Source organism: Pimephales promelas, chromosome 9 (genome assembly GCF_988280905.1).
Source record: "Pimephales promelas chromosome 9, fPimPro1.hap1.1, whole genome shotgun sequence".
In the NCBI taxonomy this organism is placed as follows: domain Eukaryota; kingdom Metazoa; phylum Chordata; class Actinopteri; order Cypriniformes; family Leuciscidae; genus Pimephales; species Pimephales promelas.
Window position 1 is genome coordinate 22,080,754 of NC_142777.1, and position 22,029 is coordinate 22,102,782.

A 22,029-nucleotide genomic window follows, 5' to 3' on the forward strand; every position below is an offset into this window, starting at 1 on the left:
ACTGTTAGATGTTCATTTATTGCTGGATTAGGGAGATCGTGCAGTCTTGCATCAGCTATCCTTTGGAAGTTATGAAGAAAAGAAAAGCGTTCATTTTGTTTCTATCTGTGATTTAATAAAAAATAACATGATCAGATCACATTTTTTTATTTTTTATTTAGTTTAGCAATGTGGCCGGGTATGACACAATCTAAAACAAATGGAAAAAAAGCATAGACCAGACTCAAACCGGAAGTTGGCAACCAGAGTCGTCGTCATGGCAGCGTGCATTGTTTAGAGCAGAATAAGATGGATTGGGACGTACACTCACCTAAAGGATTATTAGGAACACCTGTTCAATTTCTCATTAATGCAATTATCGAATCAACCAATCACATGCCAGTTGCTTCAATGCATTTAGGGGTGTGGTCCTGGTCAAGACAATCTCCAGAACTCCAAACTGAATGTCAGAATGAGAAAGAAAGGTGATTTGGGCGATTTTGATCATGGCATGGCTTTTGGTGCCAGACGAGCCGGTCTGAGTATTTCCCAATCTGCTCAGTTACTGGGATTTTTACGCACAACCATTTCTAGGGTTTACAAAGAATGGTGTGAAAAGGGAAAAACATCCAGTATGCGGCAGTAATGTGGGTGAAAATGCCTTGTTGATGCTGGAGGTCAGAGGAGAATGGGCCGACTGATTCAAGCTGATAGAAGAGCAACTTTGACTGAAATATCCACTCGTTACAACCGAGGTATGCAGCAAAGCATTTGTGAAGCCACAACACACACAACCTTCAGGCGGATGGGCTACAACAGCAGAAGACCCCCCTGGGTACCACTCATCTCCACTACAAATAGGAAAAAGAGGCTACAATTTGCAAGAGCCCACCAAAATTAGACAGTTTAATACTGGAAAAATGTTGCCTGGTCTGATGAGTTTTGATTTCTGTTGAGACTTTCAGATGGTAGAGTCAGAATTTGGCATAAAGAGAATGAAAACATGGATCCATCATGCCTTGTTACCACTGTGCAGGCTGCTGGTGGTGGTGTAATGGTGTGGGGGATGTTTTCTTGGCACACTTTAGGCCCCTTAGTGCCAATTTGGCCACAGCCTACCTGAGCATTGTTTCTGACCATGTCCATCCCGTTATGGCCAGCATGAACCCATCCTCTGATGGTTACTTCTAGCAGGATAATGCACCATGTCAGCTCAAATCATTTCAAATTGGTTTCTTGAAAATGACAATGAGTTCACTGTACTAAAATGGCCTCCACAGTCACCAAGTCTCAACCCAAAAGAGCATCTATAGAGCATCCAATAGAGAAAGAAGATTGAAAAAAATTTAGATTTGACATTGAAATTACAGGCAGCACACTTAAAGTTGTTTGTGATTAAAAACCTTATTATGGAGTGAAATTAGGCAGCAGAAGTGCAAAGGTTAGCCTATACATTCGCTAAAATCTACTATTTGAAAGCAGAAAACAAATTGTTTTCTGTCATTTTCATCATCTTAGATCCACCAAAGCCAATCAGACTTCACCCCTTTGATGGGATGGACCAAAGGTAGATCCAGAGAACATGTTCATTAGGGAAAAGGAAAACAAACATATGTCAGGGAAGAAAGAAATTAGAATATGTGGAAGAGGACGACCGTGGCAGTGTCTTGGCCCCTGTCTAAAACTGTTAGTAGCCCAGCCTTTGTGGGTGTCTTGTCTCCGGGGGCCGGTTGGCTAATTATCAGTGAGGGTGCACGTGTGGGAGTGTGTGAATGGGGCTGTGCGCCGGGCGTCTTGGACCCACTGTTTGCGTTCTCACTGCACCCCATCAGTGGGATGCACCAAACTGAGTGGGGCGCCCTGAAAAGTGAATCCCCCCCATCTTAACTCCTCTCCTCCCCACCTCATCCATCTCTTCGATGGCTTTTCCCCCAGGAGAATGGAAAGAAGTGGAGGAGGACGTAAAGACCCAACATGTTTGATTGGGGCCCTCTTGGACAAGGCCTTTTTCCTGTTTGTTCATGTGGAAAATTATGGCAGAGGAGGAGGGAGACAATTAGTGGGATCTGCTAATCACCCGGGCAACACTCATTTAATTGACATGTGAAATTTTGTTTAATCTAACATGTCAATAGGCAATATGACAAAGGCCTGGAAGCCAAGGACTAGACAGCTTATTATTGGAGGACGGTCTTTGCAAGGCCAGGATGTGTGGAGTGAGTCTGGGTGGGGGTTGATGTGAGGATTAAATGCCATTATCCTCACAATGTGTTCAGACAAATATCTATGCACACTCTCACTTAGGTGTTTTTATGTTTGTTGGTACAAAACAGTGTGCTTTTTTATTACTTTTGTGATTACATCTTTGGAGGTTTTACAGGAGAAACTGCTGCACACAGTTCAATAAAAATGTTTGGAGAGTTTGGACTACGAGTGGCTTTTGTATTTGCAAAAATCAATAAGCTATTGAAGGTCACTAAAAAGGCAGCACTCACACCTCACACTGTTGAGTGGTAGAGTGAGAGCTATACAAGTGTAAGCTTTTGTTTTTTTTTTTCTTAGCAAAATCCTGAAATTCAGCAATGGCACAATACAGTATTTTGAAAACCTCCTTAAATTATTCAGTATTAATTTTGGATTTGGCAAACTTGAGCAGTTGGCTTTGGCTTCACTGTTCTAACGTGTTTTCTTCCTATTTGTCTTTCAGTGGGCCAATTGCATCTTTGAACTCCAGGGCTTTAACAAGTTAATATCGGAGGACAGGTAGGCCTAACCATTTTACTTTACCACGATACGTTTGATACGTTTTTTTTTGTCCAGTTTAAACGCAGATAAGATTTTGCTCAAAAGGTTTATGACTGTTATCCCATAAAGAAGTGGTGTTTAAGACATTTACAAGAGATTACACGTAAACATAATGGGTGTGATATGTCAATTTTCTCAATGATAGCTATGTAAATAATGTCAATATTCAAAATTGAGTCACACATCACAGCTGTAGATGGAACCATTTCCAGATGCTTGGTGAAATCATTGCTACTGTATTTGTATTTGCCAGACAATTTGGCAGTTTGCCCGAACTCACAGCTGGATTGGCTAGGCGTTTAATGCAAGCATTGGGGGTTGGAGTATGGATGTCTGGGATGGGGGGTTTGGAAAGGGAGAGGGTGACATGGCTAGGGCACAGGGACAATTTTTATAAGAGACTGGTGCTCGAGAGTCAATTGCATCTTATATTTGCCAGTACTATTATTATTGTTTTTTGTTTTATTTTTTCGTCTTATTATGCAGGGCAGTACGGACAGCAGCTAGGAAGCAAAGTAGGGGAGAGATGGGGGAACAGGATCAGAAAGGACCACGAGCCAGAACTCAAACTCTGTTGCCCGAAGCACAGCCAGGCAATATGTTGAAGCTGCTGCTTTGATTTTTTTTAAAGTCTTCATTTTTTTTATTAAACTTGGAGAAAAAAGTCACTAGTTTGTCATGTGATCGCCAAATGCATTTACCTTGCTTAGTGAATTAAATATTAATGGCATATGTGATTTTTCTTGGAATCGATTCATTCAGCTCAATGCATCAGCTGTGCACTTGACCTCAACATTTTTTTTTTACTCCTATTACCAGGTTTACTTTTCCTTCATTTTCTCCTCTAACATAGTCATATTGGTATCATTGTGCCACTTAACACTCGATATTGTCTAAAATACTAGGTTGAGTCCTATTGACAACTTCTGCTTAAATTGGTTGTGCACGGGTCTTTGCTTTGATGCTGTTGTCTTCTCTTGCTGCACAATGAGCAGGTCTACCCCAATTTCCTATGAGTCCTTTACTATTGTGACAATAATAACATGGGCTCTTTATGCAGTAGCTATTACTGCCCTGAGCAGCAGGAGATCTTGCCAAGACCGAGGCGGCAGGGATGAGAGTATGCGGAGGGGGTTTACTTGACTCCATGCAAGCTAAATTCCCACCACTTTCCCTCCATTCCTCCTACTTGAAGAGGGCTGTTCTTGCTTTGCCACTTTGCCCTGACAACTGACTGCTTAAACGAGTGCATGAAAATAGGTGCCTTGCTGGTCTCCATGACAGACCGCACATAATCAGTGTTGAGGTATGTAATTACAGCTGTCAGGCCTATCCGCTGTAATTGATGCAAGTGCAAGCAGCGCTTGCTGCCAGGGAAGCCTCTAACTGCACACATGGCAGCAACACTGGCCTCTCCTCATGAGAGAAAAGGAGAAAAAACATTACCTGCAAGATGGATGGCGTGCGTTAACCACCGTCAAATGACTCTTTTTCTGCTACGAGTGACAGTCATTTTTTTGTCAGCAGAGGATAGTACCCCTGAACGTTTTTGTCTCCTGGCTTTTGATTCTCAGACTCGGTTTGATGTTGCCGGGCACATTCACAGATGGTGAAGGGGGGTAGGGGGTGTGATGAAAATGCTGTCAAAGCCACAGACGCTTAAGTGTCTCCAAGGCGAGGTGGTCTGTCTGCGGGGTGTCTGTGCTTGGCTTATCGCTGTTGGCTTTTTAAATGTTTCAATTCCTGCCATCCAGTAGAATACACGGTGCACCATTTAACTTCACTGGAAAGAAACCTGAGAAATCACTTGAATCAGACTTCTTATGCTGCTTCACGCACAAAGAAGGAGGTGTCAAGGTTGATAGGCCAGATATGTAGTGACTTGAGCATCTAGGCTGAAGGCTGGAGTAAATAAGTCCTCTAGAGAACATATAAAGACCTCTCTGGCTACAAAGCAGGAGTCTTAGATGCCTGTCCTGTGCCTAGCTGTTGTGATATTGATCCGAGGAAGGTGTGCTTCCCTCTTTTATTTCTGCTGAGGATTGATGGTAGAAACTGACTTGAGAGGATATGTATTGATTTAGCTTGACATGTTATTATGGGCAAATAACTTGACAACTGCACCCAAATGCAGTCGTAGAGAAGCCTCGTTTACATTTTTGTGTTTGTTTTGCCGTTATTGATTTTTCAAAAAATGATCAGCTGTTACTAAAACTGTTCATTTGCTATGACATCAGGGTTCCCATTTGTTAACATGTTTCACATTTACATGTTTGTCTCTGTACCAGGGACAAAAGCATTGCTCACTATGCCTCAGTTGTTCAAAATATGGTGCTAGAATAGTTGCATTATTCCAAATAAATAGATTGAGTTTCACAAATAAATGTGAAGAAAAAAAAATTACAAATAAATTGAATGAGATTTGCATTTTTTGCAAGTAAAAAAAAATATTTACAAATGTGTTGTCACACACACAACTCGTCTTTGAATTCATTTTCATGCATTTGGGAATCTCTTTCTATGCATTTTTGGATCTCTTCTTGTGCATTTGTAGATGACAGCACACACTGGTGGATTTTGAAAGACTTCTAGCGTCAAATCCACAAATAAGTGGACTCCATCCACCATCTACTTCTGTGCCAATCAGATAACAGGCATTTTGCACTAACCAGTTATTGCACACTCCCGCTCCAACCAATCGTGATTTGCTTTATAATCAGGGTGTTCTTGCCCTGAAATAACTTTTGCTTATTCATCTGTTTAGGCTCAATTCTACAGTTGAAGACGTTTAAAATTTGGATTTCGTTAAACCATTAGATTGCATTATGAGGCTTTGAAAATGCCAGAGAAACAGCACAGATCTCTGTTGTGTGAACAACGTGCTGTGGGAGCATCATATTGTCAGAATCAGAAAGAGCTTTATTGCCAAGTGTATTGCACACAAACAAGGAATTTACAGTTATATAACCAGACAGTTAAAGATGAACACAGGACACATATATTCAAGATAGAACAGACAGAGAACTGGCTACATTAAAGATTGTAATTATTTAATCAATTACAGTTAAAAAAATGTATTGCATGGTTTGACTCAGAGTACACATTACATTTTATTCATTTAGCAGACATTTTTATCAAAAGCAACTTACAAATGAAAACATTAAAAGCAGTTAAACTTCTATGTGGAGTATTAATTCGTGGTTGGATGCATTACAGCCTGTTCCCTGTGGTTATTGACAACATGTGCATGGGAAGTCCACACACACACAATTCTTCAATTTCATCATCAATAAATAAATAAACATTAGCATTTAATAAAGTCAATAAAGGTAAACAGTTTAAATAAGTGTGTGTATTTAAATAATTATTAATGTTGCTGATTAACTTCTTTCAAGCCTTCAATGTCTACCTTCAATGTTTTATCATTTAAAGAGCCCCTATCATAGCATTTGAAATGTTCCTATTTTTGTTTTAGGAGTTCCCAAAAACAGTTTAACATGCATGCAAGGATAAAAAAAACACTTTATTTGTCTTATAATATGCATTTATTTTTAACTTATTTGCTCACCGACTCCCAAATGATTCGTACAGCGACTCATTTTTACAAACCACTCCTTTGTGTGATGCTAATCGGCGGTGATTGGTCAGATGACAGACCCAGTCAGTTATTGTTTGTTAGCATAACAAGATAAAGCACTGCAGTACTACAAGACGCTTTATTCTTTATAACAACTCCAATAACAGCGACAAATATTTCACATATTTAAAAAAAATTGACATTGGAGACCTAGAAGCTACGCTGAGCGTAACTTACACACACACACACACACACACACACACACACACACACAGATACATGCGCACACACATACTGCCTCGTGCCCTGACGCAACAAAACCGTTCAAAACCCATAAAAGCAACAATTATTAATAATACTTACAGGTTGTGATTCATAGGAGGAAGCTGATCCATATACACTGGGTAAATTACTGAGCCCTCCTTCAGGAACAACTGCTTGCGAATCCACATTTGAATTCATTTATGTTTTTGAACGATTCGTCATTAAAATGAGAACACAATCGGGCTATACTGTTGTGGTATCGTTGCAAATATGAACTCTAACCACCGATTCTTCACATGCTCGTCCCTGGTAAATGAAAACAAAGTGGCTGAACTATCTTTGCATTGTAGAACACAGCGTCTTCTCGACATGATGCTATGATGAAGTATTTGAATGTGTAGACGCGCAGTAACTGGGCGCGGCCAGTATGTCTCTACGTCACGACAAACCAGCTAATGACTCGTTTCAAAAACAATTCATTTCATAGACTCAGAGTCGACTCTCACTTTTGAAAGACAATAACTTTATATAAGGTGCACTTTCAGATATAAATCTTTGCAGGATGTTTTCATTCCCTTAGAGCTATATTCCACACCATATGAACAGTCATTTTCAAAAATCCATGATAGGGGCTCTTTTTTTTTATTTTTATTTTTTATTTTTTTATTTAACAGTCAGACATACATACAAACAAACCAACATAGTGCAGTAGTGAGCAATCTTGTAAATCCATAATTCCAGCAGTGGCAAGAGTGATTTAAGTGTTTGATCTAAGTGTGTAAGTGAGCGTGTATGAGCGTGGGTATGTGTATGCGTGTGTACACAAAGTAACCATTTATTATTTATTACCATTGTCATTACCATCACTCCCCACTACCACCATACTGCCCATATTGTTTTTGTAGATTTTTATTTCCATCCTTCCTCCTATGTAACAATTGCCATTGTCAATCCTGTACAAAATATGATAATATAATAATATAATATAATAATATAATATAATATAATATAATATAATATAATATAATATAATATAATATAATATAATATAATATAAGACAACCTTCCCCCACATCTCATCAGTCTGATAGGGGCTCTTTAAACTTTTTTTTCTAATAACGTTTCAGATACTTGTTTTGACAAAAGTTAATATATATATATATATATATATATATATTACTCTTAACCAATATATTTTTCAGTTCTTAAATACTCTAAAAAAAACTGCTTACCACAGGCATTTGGATGTATGACAAACCTTGATATCAAAAAAAAAAAAAAAAAAAAAACTTGTGCATGTTGACTTGAAGTATTGTTCACTTGACAGAAGCATGCTAAGCTTTCACACTGTCTGGACCTCATTAAACGTTAGATTACAGTAGTGGAGATTTCATTATCCGCTAATATGTATATGTAGTCTGCCAGCACCTTGCCTGACAGGAAGTATTGGTTTCAATTGGATTAGCACTAAGTATATCTCCACACGTAGAATCCACAATGCGAAGGCGCCATTTCGAACAAGTCTGGCTCAGCACGGTCTGCATAGCTGTTCCCAGACCTGCTCACTGAAGACTGTAGGAACACAAGGTGAAGTGTGAAAGTCTGAAGTGGGTAAAGCTAATCATTGTGTAATTACAGCTGCCAAAAGGGAGCCATTAACTAAGTGCTATCCAGTAACAGTGGTCTCTGTCGCTTTGCGCGAGGACTGAGAGTGAAATTGTTGACAATGGTTGAATAGTCCTCCAAGGCCCTCTGATTTGGCCAGGCAGCCTCAGAGTTGCTTCTCATTAGCGGCTGTGTTTGGTGCAATGCCTTGACAAATCATACCCCAATGTTATTAAACATGTCGAAACATTGTTTGACAATGTCCCTGCTCGCCTTGTAATTGGTACACTCTGTGAATAGAGTGTATAAATATATTTATGAGCCACGAAATTTAGAGCTATCAAATCAGGGCCGAGCCTAATGCATTTTTTAGTGCTGTAAATTTGGAGATAGTTGATGACTTTATGAGGATCTGCACTGTTAATTTTCATAAACAGCTCGGCAGATGCTGGCGAGAGCAGCTGTTGTGGTTTGTATTCTTATGGAAATGACAGGGCCAGCTGTTGTTCTGTACTTACTGTAGTTTAGCACTTGCAAACTCACTAGTACAATTAATCTTTCATAGTGGGGCTCAAGTGGCAAAAGACCGATGGACAAGTACAGCAGCATAGCTGTAGATCTTTTTTCCTTTATTATTGGCTGTTCAACTTTTCAAAGCATACTCTATATTTAGGAGAGCTAAAGATGAAAAACAGGGAACGATTCCTTCTGACACCAGGTTATATTCGTTATCAAAGTACGCAATATGTGTGTGGTTGTTGTATGCCAGATGAAAACGTTGCTTGTGTGTGTGCATGCCTATCTGCGCATAAGTCCATACCCGATTGAATCGCAGCAAAAAGAGAATGGTTTAAACTCTGTTTTGAGCCTTCTAGACACCGCTATCAAGATGAGGTTCAGCTAAAATATCTCCGACTACAATCATGCTCTCAGCTGAAATCTTCCTCTGTTTCATTTCCTCTGGATGAGTGTATATAATAGGGATGGCGAGATGGAAAAAGGCTGTATATAAGTGGGTGTCTAGTGTCAGGGAGTGTGTGCACAGGTTGCTGAGGACGTATGAATAAACGCCTTGATGTTTGTGTAACAGCGTAAGCTATACTGCATAAACACATGTGCTTGCATACATTTCCCTACATGATCTGTTATTACACCAAAGAGCAGCATTATTTTCCCTCCCTGCATGTGTGCCCACTGATGCCAGTCTGTCTGACATCAAACTCTTTCTGACACTAACGTGCGTGCCAGTCAATTGAAGACCAGACTCTTGACTCGTGGATGTAAGATCATATTCTCGCCGACGGTCCCGCCATGTGGCACAGGAGAAACTCTTCAGCTCTTTCATGACTCTTGGCTATCACCGCACACTCTGTGAAGAGCAGCGGGCACATATCCAGTCAGTGAACTGCTAAATGAGGGCTTGGCCAGGCGAACAGAAGCAGACGTGCGGCGGAGAGCTCCGTAGTTGAATTTCTTTGGATGGGACGGCTGATCTCTCGCCTCCCCTACGCCCAGTTCTTTGTCTCCTTTGCTAATTGAGCAACTCGACTGACCCTAGAGTAACATGTCACCACAGAGGGGTCAAGGCCCTGGTGTCATGTGACATGGAGCCTGTGACCTGATGTGAAGGGAAGGGCTAATGTCACAGATCTAATCCAGTGACAGGATTCAGCTCTGATCGTTCGGCCTTTGTCATTTCCAAACCAAACAAATCACCTTGATATGATTTGAAATGCATCTAGATACATTACAAAATTGGCCTGTGTATCTGTTTAAACCTTTGTAAAATGTTTATTCATTTCGGCTGTTAAAATAGCTACCTAATACATTGCCAAAAGTGCTTTTGAAAAGACGAAACACAAACAGTCAGCTTAAAAGGGATTTTTCCTGCTATTCCACAACAAACAAAAAAGCTGATTAGTATGTGCCATTTGTTTTTCATGTGAATTATTTGCAAAATAAATATATAAATAAAGCTCTCTCTTATTGATTGCAGTCGACAAAAGCTCTTTTATTTCAGGCAGGACGTTCGTGCTATGTTGCCTAGTGACATAATGACATCCATCAGGAAGTCAAATGTCAGTCCTTTCTTGCTCTGACATTTAGTTTCGGGTACATATGGAGTCATTGTTTTGCATTTGATTTGGCTGATCAAATGGGTTATTTTGCGCTATTTTGAAATGACCATTTAAGTGCTTCGGCCTCCATGAGAGACTGGAGACTACTCTAAAGTAGTTGCAAAGACAAAAGGCTCAGCCTTGAATCTTGAATCCCTGAAGCATTGTCCGATATTGCAAGAAGGTCTGCACCAAATATCTATGAATGAGTTTGTATTTTATGTGCAAGAGGGACATCTTCCATCACTCACACCGCAGGCATTTCTGTCGGTACTGTGAGAAGACTGAGAGGTCTATTTACCGCTTTCCAGTCAATCAAGCAGCCTCCTTAATGTATGTAGGCCTGTTGGCTTCAGGTTTGGGTTGCAACAGACATCTTTTGTGATGATGAAATCTCAGAGTTTCCTGTCCATTTTCCACTTGGAAGGAACTGAGGGCCTTTGTGGTGTAGTAGAAAGAGACCTGCTGTGTTTGAATGGATTTGATATATATGTTTTGTTGCGGTGTAGGTGTCAAACCACCTTGTGTTCTCGTCTGATGATTGGAGTTGCTAGTCTATATGTTAAATGAACACCTGTGACATTCAGAAAATTCTGATGTTCCTACAATATACCCATAAAAATACAAACATGTCGAACCTGAAAGCCTATCTTTGAAGTATCCATTTTTTCGGGTTCGGTGGAAATGTTTCGTTCTGTTCGTAGAAGGTTCGTTTTCTTATTTCTTTAACTGGAGTGGATCATCTCAGTGCTTATCAGGGCCTCAGCTAAGAAGCGTCATACTAGTTTGAGGGGTGTCTGTGAAAAGGTTCCCCTTAATCCATTTTATTTTCTCTGCTACCTCAAAAAGCATTTGTCCACACAGCCCTATGTCCCCCGCTGGCCCTTTCCTCCCGCTTCTTCCAAGGATTGAGAGTGGAGGTGCAAGACACAGACTGTTTAAAAAAAAAGCCATCTGGCCAGAGGAAGAGGTGGGGTGCGGTTGGGGGGTTGGTGGGTGGAGTCATGCTGGGCAATCAAAATGACAGACAGCAGTGAAAAGTGTTTTGTGGGCTCCCACATACATGTGAAGTAGCCTGACTTGTGAGATTTCACAGCTCCCTTTGGTCTTCAGGTAAACACTGACTTAGCCACGGTGTATCTCTTTCTCTTGCGCTTTCTGTCATATGCTCGCTCTCTTACTGCCCCTGCCCCATCTCATAAATATCCCCTTTAGAGACTCGGACGCCTTGGTTTTGAACAATTGCTCTAGCATTATGCATAATCAGTACAACTGAAACTAGGTGACATGATTGTCTCCTCCAGAAAAAAACGTGAATCAGGGATGCTAAAATTCGGCAACTGAGGCGAGAGTCGCACAATCAAAGCCTTCCTATTCTCCAAATATTATAATCTCTTGTTCTTATGCATTCATTTTCACCCACCCCCCCCCCCCCTCCATTGTGGCCCCTTTTCCCCCTTCCAGAAAAAAAACCTCTAAATGTGTGGAGGCTTCATTTTTCACTCTCCCCAAGCGGCTCTGTTGTCAGAGGAACCCTTAGGAAGTCTTTATTTCTGCCAGGCAGGGCCTCTCGCGTTCCTCCAGCTTCTCTGGCCGTTCTCATGGCTGTCCCCCCACCTGCTGGGACCCTGATCCCAGGCCGAGCTGCGCTTCAGCAGGGGACAATTACTATCCCGCTCTGCCTTTGATCATCTGACCACATGGAAACACAACAGCTGACCACATGTTTCAACAGACAAGGAGGAGGAGAGGGGAGAAGAAAAGGTTGAAGAAAGAGGAGAAGAGGGAAAAGCATTTGCCTTTCATTCTCCCTCACACACAGCACACTAGAAAAAAGCCCATTCCAGGAGCGGTTGTAGTGCTTGTATAATTCTCATGATCTTTGGTGTGCGGTTTACGCCTGGACTTTTATTGTCATGATTATGTCTTTGGATCAGAGAAAAGAGTGCTTATTACAGGCGTGGGGCGGCCGCTGTAAAGTTTCTTTTTGAATTTGCCTCGTCTCATTTACTAAAGCTAGCGCAGAGTGCTAGAGAAGTAATTTGAGGCTGAGCTTGTAAAAGTGAGTGCTAATTCTTCTGTCATTGTCAGCCAAATTGTCTTTGAGCCAGCTGGGCCTCTGCATAAATGCTCGCTGTGGTCAATATTGAAAGCGCTTCCACACTAAGTCAAAGCCACAGTCACAGCACTACTTCTCGGTCTACTAAGATACATTCCTCTCCAATTTTAGTTCTTGAATGGCAGAAAGCCATGTGAATTAAATTGGCATTTTAGGTGTATGTAAAAATTTGGGGCATTTATTGTACACGATGAAGAAAAAGAAAGAGCTTAAAAAAATAGTTTAAAACACGCATGCCAAGTTTTGTTGAAATTAAATGTATTCATGTTTTAAGTCATTTTCATAAAAAAGCTTCATTTTAATTACTCTATGTAACCATCAAGTAAAAAAGTATATTTTAATGATAAATATATACAAAATATGATGCATTATACATTCAAAACTATCATTGTTTTTTGATGGAGTCCCAACACAGGTTAACCTGAACCAAACTTGTCATGGAAAAGGTCAAAATATTCGAAATTTTAAGCGAGTCAATCACCTTTAAACACAGGCATAAGGGTCTACAGGGGTCCACTCTATGACGTAATTTCCTTTTTTCTCTGAATGTCGCTTAAATCCCATTATTGTGTTGGTCCCACACATGGCCTTGTTTTTGCAAGCAAACATTTTCAAATTAGCAGTGTTGCAATTTTGTTAGAAATCATAAGGAAAGATTCAGGAGTCAAAATGAATTCTTTTAAGAAAGCTTTATTCATTATGATTTCACAACTGTTGCGTATTTTAAACGCTGAATGAGGGTGTGAGCTCAGCATATTTTTCCAGCGTATGTGTGGTGTGTTATTTGTCACAGCATGTGTTCATTCTTTATTTGTGTTTGTGTACGAATTCATTAACTGTGTATTTGTGCATGTTTGAGTGTATTCCTGTTTGCATGCCCACTGAAGCAGACCTGAGAGGTGCTGGGATGTGTTCAGGGGGCCAGGGGTGAGACAGCCAGGCCTATAGGGAGCTGTTTGTTTTGGCCTGTTTGCTGGGGATGGCCTCCTTGAGTGTCCCTATTGTGCAGCAGATCACTTTACCACATTAAGGGTCCATGAAAAGAAGCTCTTCACTGGCACTTGGGCCCTGGCTGGAATAACAGGCAGTGTTTTGACTGGCTGCCACCTTGTATTCTGACCACTCTGCCGCCCAGCATACGGCTCCTGTCTGAAAGAAGCCTGGGAGGAGAAATGCAGATAGTCTGTCACAAGACTGTTCTCTGCAAACAGTTTTGTTTGTGTGTAGCTAATTCTTCTCTTAATAATGATTTTTTTTCTATTTACATTTTTAGTTTCTAAAAGATTTTAAAATGCTTTTATTTTTAAAGTTATGAAAAGGCCTGGCTTCCTCTACCATCATGTTTTTGAAACAACATCATAACACCCCCATACATGCCCTTTGTGCATTTTTACCTAGTTCATAATCATTTTATCCGGCAGTTAAAAATAATTAACAAGTCATGCTCTTTTGTCGTCCGCCATTATGAGTCCTCCGTCTAGCAATGAAAGGCTTCGCCATAAGCACAGTCACATAATAGTGTCAAAATCTATTTTAAAGTGCAGTAATTCAAGGGTTTACAAGGCTCCATAAAACCTCAACATGCCCCAGTAATGAGAAGCATGAATGGAAACTTGGATAGTTCTTCGTGGCCCCAGCAAAGGCGGGGGACCAAATGCAGGACACACGGTACAAAGCATGGGGGCTGTAACAAAGAAAGACAGGATAGACAGAGCTCTCGCTGAGTGAAGACGGGCCCACGTTGTAAATATTGGACAGATCTTGTTGCATGGTTGAAGTGATGCAAGCCGTACAGTATCTTAGTGTACATTTGAATGTTATAGTATTTTTTTCACATAAAAATAATGCAATTATTAATTATAACGATGTCCAAGGCTCAGGGAAGGAGGAGTCGGCAACCGGAGAATGATCAACATAAAGTTTAATCATAAAACAAACATAAGCAAATGAAAGTAAAGCGGCAGCCCAACTGTTTCTCAATCGCTCCAGCACCACCGCCTCGGGCAGCAACTGGCGGTCACTGCTCCTTCGTGCTGTCCGACAGTAAATCCCCCTCAGAAGCGAATGCTCTCAAACAGCGTGTCCCTCCTTCCTCCCGGGTTTTCGGCACCAATGTTGTAAAGTTAAAGGAACAGGGAAGAAGGAGGTGGGATCCAGCGAACGTTTTAATACAATCTAATCAACTCCATGAGACTCGAGACCGGTGTGATGCACATTAGCCCTTGTACCACCGGCCTTGCTCAATTCCCACGGTTCTCGGCCCCGCCCTGCTTGCCACATTACTGTTTAAAAGTTTAGATTATTAAACATATATATATATATATATATATATATATATGTATATGTGTGTGTGTTTACTAATCTAAACTTTTAGATAAATACATAAGATCACAGGGGTGTTTGAATGGAGATTTTTACGATTAACTGTGCAGTTCTAATGTATGTAGAGCTGCACGGTTAATCGCTAAAAGAGCGCCATCTCAGTTCAAACACCCACACGATTTTATTCCATTCCAATAAGATCATTCCGATCTTATTCTTATTACATTTTTAAAAAGTATGATCACATCACAACAGTATTTTCAACCAACCACACAATATCATTTCTGTGTTACAATAATTCAAATTACCACAGAAGAACTAGGATAAGTGTTCATAGTTCAGATATAAACACTGATAGCGATCAAAATAGACTAATCAACTTTTGAAAGAAACTTTAAGCTTCGAGTAAAGTTTGTACCAATTGCTTCATTACATGGTGGCGACAAGGGACTGTTTATGTATATCTGTCATTGAATCATTCTTTCGAGATATTTGTTCAAAAAAATTAATTGAAATAATAAAATATTTCATAGACTGAAGCAATTAACATTTTGTCAGAACCTCTAGTAAATTACATGTTAAGTTGCCTATTATGGAAGAATGTATTTTAAACAAAGGTGAATTGTGCAACTCTAATATAAATGTATATTATACTTTTCCATATCCTTTAAGCTTTAGTTTCAGGGTTTAGCGCATCACTTAGAGGCATTAAGAAATGAGGGAATGTAACCGTACAGAACCTCTCTGTGCGCATATAGTCGTATTTCAGACTCCTTGCTGAGTTTACACTTGCTAGAGATCTCATAACTCCACATGTGGTCGGGGCAAGGTTAAAAAAAACTGTGATATCTTGTAAACTTCAGATTGTACACACCTCTACTGTTCCCAGGACCCGTACAAGAGCAGGTCAAATGCAAATGTGTGAACAGTTACGCTCTGCATGCTCTTATGAAACGGTCTTCTCCTGTGGTTAAAACTCGAACAAATCCATCAGGGCACTTTCTAAATTTACACACGCACACTGCACTCTTTTTAAAAATAAATGGAGGTGTCATGATCTATGCACTCTTGAGTGTTGAGATGAGTTAGGCCTGCACTTCAGTTCTCCACGATTTCCTCATAATGTCTCCAGAGACAGATGCTGAGGTAAAATTGTGCGTGGGATGTCTGGATGATGTGCTTGTGCAGTTACAGCAACTTATCAGTGCACTTTTGTTTATTTGCTGTGTTGTGCAGATGTAAGGATTTCGAAATTTAGCCAGCACAGATTATAATTGACAAGGGATAGTTCACCCAAAAAATGAAAATTCTTCAATTACTCATTCAACCTCATGACGTTCCAAACCCATAAGACTTTCGTTCATGTTTGGAACAGAAATTAAGATTTTGTTGATGAAATCTGAGACTCCTCCATTGGCGGCTTCGTAACTACCAATTTGATGTTTTAAAAAGTTCATCATAAAGCTAATCCATATGAATTAAGTGAGACACTAGCGATTTATATGATTGAATTTAGGCTTTTATTCACATAAAAATATTTATCAACTCACACATCAGTTGTGGTAAGCAGAAGCTGCAAGCATGTTCACTTGACATGTGAGAACCAATGAGGTTCATTCTTGTGTAACACAGGAGAACTTGTTCTCGCGTGTCAAGCCGATTCGGTTGAGCTTCTGTTTATGTTCGCTGATCAATATTTATATGTGAATAAAAGCCAAAATGAAATCCGTTCATCATATAAAGTGATCGTGTCTCTTTAGAAAATTTCGACCAATCAGTTCACAGTTCAACTTTTTGAAGCTTAAATGTTATTTGCATAGCTGCCAATGGAGTCAGCTATGAGGCAGGAAGCTAAAAAGGATCTACATTTGTGTTCTGAAGATGAACGAAATTCTTACCAGTTTGGAACAACATGAGGGTGACTAATTCATTTTTGGGTGAACTAACCCTTTAAGCTGTTTATGCTGCTGAAAACAGTCTTAGACTAAGCTAATACTGTAAGTGTGTGGGTATGGGCAGTCTTTGATTTACAGGCTGAAGGCTGAAATCCATTGTAAATCACTAGAGAGAAAAATCGCTTTCAAAATGTTATTATGGGAACATTTAATGTTATTATTGGAGGTCATAAATGTTTCACTGTTAGAGCATCTTGGCAGCTATCAGTGCATTTTTGGCTGTTTGCCTCCAGCTGCCATGTTTTTGATGGCTGAAAAGGATCCAGAATATATTGTACAATGTGAATTTGAAAGGTTTTTGAGTGTAACTAATTTTAAGCTTGTATTTAACATGTAAAAGTAGTTAACCAGTTATTGTTTGACTCAGCAGAATGTAAAATGCTCCACCTATAACAGACTTATGGTATTGCTGGGCAGTTATGGAGCTTATTGTGTTTGTTCAGTTAATGGCTACTATAGGCAATAAATTATTTACTTTCTGTACATGTGAGAGTAGTAATTACGCAGCTGTCCCTGCCTCTTATCCAGGTCCCAAAGTGGTCTCGATGGAGAGCATGTCATTCCATATTAATTCAAAGCATATCATTTTGTGGTCTGCTGTCAAACTTTTCAAATTGAGAGGATGCTGTGCAGGATGCGATTTTAATATATGTGGCAATAAATTCTGGAGTTTGTGTGGATAGCTCTAATTTACGACCTACCCGTCCATTCATGATACAACAACTTGCCATTGACTTGACATTAAAATAAATATATATTTTTCAATAATTAGTGACTTCACACAATAATTTCTTTGTTCTGCCAATCCACTGGCCATCAAAAACCATTCAGTATAGATGAAATTGCTTGAAATATATAAATAAATAAAATGCATGAGAATAGCCAGGCTTTTTACTCATCAGCCTTTGATTACTTTTAATTGGACTGCAATTTTCTGTCCAAAAAGAACGAGTATGTGTGTGCAGTAAAGAAGATGACAGGTCTAATGGTTAAATGAAAAAAAAAAGAAATGTGTCAGGCAGTAATAGAAAGATATGAATGCACATCAGAATGACTGAAAAGTGCACAATAAGAGGCAAGCATGTCAGAGTAGGCTCTTCAATCTTGTTTGTAACATTTTTTAACCTAATGTTCGTTTCCATCACAATTAAAGCACTAAACATGTTTACCTCTGAACCTTTTACGTGCCTCATTTGCTTACTCCCAACAACCCAAACAACATTAAAATAACTCAAGGATGGATATAGAAGTATTACTTCTATAGACGAAGATATAATCCATCTGATTTGGGTGAGATGACGTTTGGAGCCCCTGTAGGAGTCTGGTTGTTGCCTGGTGCATGTGACTAGCAGACCAACTGAAGTTACTCAGACTGCAGCTGCTGTTAATGTATGTTATTAAACGGTATAGAAATTGTTCCATGTGTCTTGCTGCTGGGCGTGTTTCTGCACAGTCCAATGCAGAATTGTAAAGTGCATCAGTCAGAAATGAGGCTTTATCAAACAAGTGCATATTTCTGTTTTTCAACAGAGGGATTTTAAGAAGTGAAATCTATTTATTTTTGTGCTATTTCTGTGAGCCTGTGAGGTAATATATACTATTCTCGACACGGTTCTGGTAAACGGTGTGTTCCACCACATTTCTTTTTGTTTTTGCTGCTTAACTATATATGCGTCACGGTGCGGATCCACTTGTCCGTGCGATACTTATGTCGCGCCGCGCTCCGTCACGCGACTTTAACGCGTGCGCAAAGCATCCCAGGAAAGCGGCTCTTCATTTGGAAAAATGCTGCACATCAAAAAGCTGGCCTATGCCCATCTTTATGCAAATGAATTCCGATGAACGCGCCGCGACTATCCAATAGAAGTAGAGCATTTGGAGACGGGGGGGGGGAGTCTCTCGCAGGTCCTCCGTTCTAGACTGGCCGCTGGCTCAAAACCACACTCAAATCGGTAAACTTGAGTAACGCCCATCAAAGTACAAATGTGGGGAGGTGTCGCGACAACACGAGACTTTCGTGTCGGACAAGTGGATCTCTACCGTTAGGATTCCTCCAGCTTCAATCACTCCTCCCACTCGTTCATTGTCCCCTGAGTTCTGATCACCGCTCGCTCGCACTTGTGTCTGAGCACGGGCAAGAGCACGAGCGTTCTTGTAAAAATTGGTTGCAATCTGAAACATCACTGATAGAGGCCTCTAAAAAATACATATAGCACCTTTAAATTCCCATCTGGTTATCAACTGTTTGAATACTCTCCATATCACTGTCTGCTTCTGCAATCCTGTTAATAAACATTGTTACACTTACCACCTGTGTGACTCCTGTTCCATCCATGACGAGATGTACCTAGCAAAAAAAGTTGTTTTGCCCCCTGGAAGTTTAAATGAGAACTCCGGTGCAAAATGAACCTTTGGTCTAATAAAACATCGGTACCTAGTCAACCGTTCTCTGAGATTTGTTTTCATGATAATCGAATGTAAACAGTTTTATCTCTAAAAACTGTTACGCGTATAACGCTAGTACTGGGGGCATTTACCAAGTAAAAAGAAATCGCTAGTTTATACCACTAACAAGGCTCAAAATAGCCCCACACTAACACAGTAACTAATTAGACCAAAGGTTCATTTTGCACCGGAGTTCTCTTTAATTGGTTGAAGTTTTATTTATTTTGTGGTCTGGTGGATGCAGTGGGCAAGATGTAGTAGTACATCCAATTTCCTTCAAGTGAAGTGACTGAGTTTTTTTTAATGGGTCCCACTCTCAGGGGGAAACGGGAATTAAACGTGGATTAATAATTGACATGGATTAATCCTTAATCTATGTGTTCAGTCTGTCTGTCAACATGCCCTATGTTCAGACAGTATTTTGTCTGCTGAACTGTCCATGACATGCATATTAAAAATCCCACACAAGTTTTGGAAGCTTTTAGTTAATAATTTTAGAGATAAGGCATGTTTTGCTTTCATTATCTTGTGCCTAGTCAAATTATAATTTTAGAAGTGAAGAAGTTTTTATAAATTGTGAGCATTTAAACAATGCATTTTTTTAAAGCCTGTTTGCTTTTAATGTTGTGTTAAGTTTGTCTTCTTAACAGAGAACAAGAGGGTGGAGAAAAAAAACCTAGCAAAGGGCAGATTGTAACTTCAAAAGGCTTCTATCACATATTAAAAAAAATGAAATGCATGTCTGAGAGGTTGCAAAAGTACATTGTTTGCTTGGCAATATTGATAGGAGTAACAAATATTATTAGGCATTTCAATTATTAGAGTAAAAGGCAAATGAATTTAAAAACACCACCAAGCACAAAAATCGTTCTATAAACACAGTTATTTTTAATTTAGCAATTATAAAAATTTTCTGTGAATGCAGCATGAACATTAGCCCCCTTCTGAGCTATTATGCGGCCTGTCTGGTGTTGCAATTTTACACTTCACTGACTCTGACAACCAGTCTACTTGAGTCCGAATGCCCCAGATTTCACCTTATTTAGGTGATGTACCAAAATCATTGAGGGCGCGGGCACATTTAGCAAAAGCAAACCGAACCGTTTCTGAGATTATGACGGAATAACGCGTTTTATTGCACACACAAAAAACTCACACCTGTACGCTAATTTTTGCTCTATAGCTACTACGAATTTCGTTGCATATTTTATTTAAAAGCCTCTTGACCTTCTCTTTGTACTTATAACTGACTTCGTGTGAAATATGTAGCTATAATTATTATAGCATATGTAATATTATGATCATGACGAAAAACGGTTCTTGTAAAGTGGTTAAATATCATGCTGCAGAATTTACTTTTTTAAGACTTGAATGATGACCGTTTTGAATGATTTAATAGGATCATTTAATAGGCTAATGTAAGAAAGACAAAAATGAAAACGCCCGCATGTTTTTAAACTTCTTTAAACCCTCACGTTTTCACTCATCAAAACAAGCATACGAGTTTTCTGAGACAGGGGAATTGCAGCAATCTGACCTATAGTGCATGATTGAAGTTTCTTGACATTCATTTCGAGTGAGTTTGTCATGGACTTGACAAGTGTAGGCTATTTAATAACTCTGTATTTTCTTTTCGCGGGAATTACGGGGTTAAGCCGGACTGCCTGTGACATTTATGACAAACATAACAAAGTATGGCTTGACTTACTATTTAATTATACACAAAACATTGAGTCTAATACTTGCTCCTACATAAAAATTACATTCAGTCTATGAATATATGTGAACATGATCATTATTGTTGTTATAGCGTTCACTTTGCATGGCTGTTTAATTAGGCTATTTGTTTTGTTAAACGCTTAAATCGCATTATCTCTGAATTTATATTTTTAGGGGCTGGCAGTAGGCTTGATATATCAGTCTTTAAGCCTAATAACGGTGGCATGCAGCCTCTTTAGAATTTCAATAACGATTATGTTGTTATGTTTTACATCACGTATTAAAAAAATATTAGAATATGCATGCAGATATGCCCTTTTTAAGTAGGCTATTGTGTTGAAAAAACCATTCCTGTCTTCATCAGCCTACAGGGCTAACGTTCCATGCGCTTTAAACTTGGAAAGTTTAAACTTGGATTTTGAATATCACTGCAGCGTCATCATTTACCCTTCAGAAAGTGATGGTGCACTTGGATATTGTGATTGGAATTGGGTGGCCCACGTTGCAAGGTTGTAATGTAAATATATTCACATAAACTTGTTCTCTTCTTTTGGTGTTTTCACCATTTTCATTTTTGAGCAAAGACAAAGTATGTGATCCGTTTTCTGTAATGTCCCTCAACATGGATAGATGAAACCGGAAAAACAATTACACAGGAGATTGGTCATGGGGCATTGAGAGAGGTTGTTGGATTGACTCTGGTTTGGACCTTGCATTATCCTGGCATGAGGTCTTTTTGGCAATAGCCAAGCAATTTCCAACAGCACCTGGCCACCACCCCCTGATAGCCTCTAGTATACCACCCCCCACACAAATACACAAACAGTAAAGTGTGCATAATGACTTGTGTCGTACAAAGGAAAAAAAAAATGAATACATGAACTACAGCTACAGTGTGAAATTATCAATAAATTAATGCTTAATCTTATATCATGGCTTCTATTATATTGACAGAGAGTAAAATATGAAGGTAAAAAGTTATGTGACTTGATCAATCAATTGTCATTTTTAGTCCATGTTTTGATTGAATGACTTTTAGAATCAAGGATAGTGTCAGCTGGAGCAGGACTCACTTTCAGACCGAATGATTTTGCCTTTTTTACATTTTGTTGCTTTAGTCTT

General features: G+C 39.5%; 1 protein-coding gene across 4 annotated transcripts in view; it reads left to right on the plus strand.

Annotated features, from left to right (window-relative positions):
* The window catches only part of zic6 (zic family member 6), a 92,457-nt gene that overhangs the window by 26,163 nt on the left and 44,265 nt on the right, over nucleotides 1–22,029 (plus strand). For 2 of the 4 annotated variants that reach the window (XR_016169686.1, XR_005621883.2), the window contains exons 2-3: nucleotides 2,687–2,742; nucleotides 3,271–3,516. The gene's annotated coding sequence lies outside the window, so the exon portion shown is untranslated. Of the gene's footprint in view, nucleotides 1–2,686; nucleotides 2,743–3,270; nucleotides 3,517–22,029 lie in introns of those variants that run through there. The other 2 variants (XR_016169685.1, XR_016169684.1) reach the window with 1 other exon arrangement.